This window comes from Heterodontus francisci, unplaced genomic scaffold (assembly GCF_036365525.1).
Source record: "Heterodontus francisci isolate sHetFra1 unplaced genomic scaffold, sHetFra1.hap1 HAP1_SCAFFOLD_63, whole genome shotgun sequence".
Taxonomy (NCBI): domain Eukaryota; kingdom Metazoa; phylum Chordata; class Chondrichthyes; order Heterodontiformes; family Heterodontidae; genus Heterodontus; species Heterodontus francisci.
Window position 1 is genome coordinate 7,983,180 of NW_027142037.1, and position 1,935 is coordinate 7,985,114.

A 1,935-nucleotide genomic window follows, 5' to 3' on the forward strand; every position below is an offset into this window, starting at 1 on the left:
GAGAGTAGCCTGGACCAACTGTATCTTTATCACTGAGCCTGGGGGAGAGCGGACCGGACCCACTGTGTCTGTAACACTGCTCCTGGGGTACAAATAACAAGGAACAAAGAACAGTACAGAACAGGAAACGGCCATTCGGCCCTCCAAGCCTGCGCCGATCTTGATGCCTGTCTAAACTAAAAGCTTCTGCACATCCGGGGTCCGTATCCCTCTATTCCCATCCAATTCATTTATTTGACATGGTGCCTCTTAAAAGTTGTTGTCGTACCTGCTTCCGCCACCTCTGCTGGCAGCAAGTTCCAGGCACACACCACCCTCTGTGTAAAAACCTTGCCTCGCACTTCCCCTCTAACCTTTGCCCCTCGCACCTTAAACCTATGTCCCCCAGTAACTGACTCTTCCACCCTGGAAAAAAGCTTCTGACTATCCACTCTGTCCACGCCACTCATAACTTTGTAAATCTCCATTATGTCGCCCCTCCACCTCCGTCCTTCGAGTGAAAACAATCCGAGTTTATCCAACCACTCCTCACAGCCAATGCCCTCCAGACCAGACAACATCCTGGTAAACCTCTTCTGTACCCTCTTCAAAGCCTCCACGTCCCTCTGGCAGTGTGGTGACCAGAAATGTACACAATAGTCCACGTGTGGCTGAACTAAAGTTCTGTACAGCTGCAGCATGACTTGCCAATTTTTATACTTTATGCCCTGACCGATGAAGGCAAGCATGCCGTCTGCCTTCTTGACTAACTTATCCACATGTGTTGCCACTTTCAGTGACCTGTGGACATGTACACCCAGGTCCCTCTGCCTGTCAATACTCCTAAGGGTTCTGCCATTTACTGTATACTTCCCACCTGTATTTGATTTTCCAAAATGCATTACCTCACATTTGTCCGGATTAAACCCCATCTGCCATTTCTCTGTCCAAGTTTCCAACCGATCTATATCCTGCTGTATCGTCTGACAATCCTCATCACTACCCGCAACTCCACCAACATTTGTGTCGTCCGCAAACTTACCAATCAGACCAGCTACATTTTACTCCAAATCATTTATATATACTACAAACAGCAAAGGTCGCAGCACTGATCCCTGTGGAACACCACTAGTCACTGCACTTCATTCAGGAAAGTACCATTCCATTGCTACCCTCTGTCTTCTATGACCGAGCCAGTTCTGTATCCATCTTGCCAGTTCAGCTCTGATCCCGTGTGACTTCATATTTTGTACCAGTCTGCCATGCGGGACCTTGTGAAAGGCTTTACTGAAGTCCATATGGACAACATCCACTCCCCTTCCTTCTTCAATCATCTTCGTCACTTCCTCAAAAAACTCAATCAAGTTAGTATATCTTGGAAGATTTTGGAGCTGCAGGTGGTTCCGGAGTTAGAGAGGGGCGAGAAAATCGAAGGAATTTAAAACAAGGATGACATTTTTATCATCGAGGCGTTGCTGGTCAGGGAGCCAATGTAGGCCAGCGATCACCACGGTGATCGGAGAACGGGACTTGGTATCAGTTAAGACAAAAGCCGCAGAGATTTGGATGATTCAAGTTTATGGAAGGAAGCATGTGGGAAGCCAGTCAGGTGTGCATTGGAATATTCAAGTCTGCAGGTAACAATGGCATGGATGAAGATTGCAGCAGCAGATGAGTTGATCAAGGGGCCGACTTGAGTAATGGACAGAAGTTGAAATCGGTGGTCTTCATGATGGTGCGGTTCTGTGCTCTGATCCTCATCTCAAGGTCAAATATGACATTGATGCTGCGCACAGTGTTGTTCAACTCAGACAGTTGCCAGGGAGGGGGTTGGATTTGATAGCCAGGGGACGATGTTTGTGCCAAGGGAAAAACACAACGGTCACTCTTCCCAATATGTGACTGGAGGAAATGTCTCTTCATCATGGATGCTCAGACAAGCAGTCTGAGAAATTA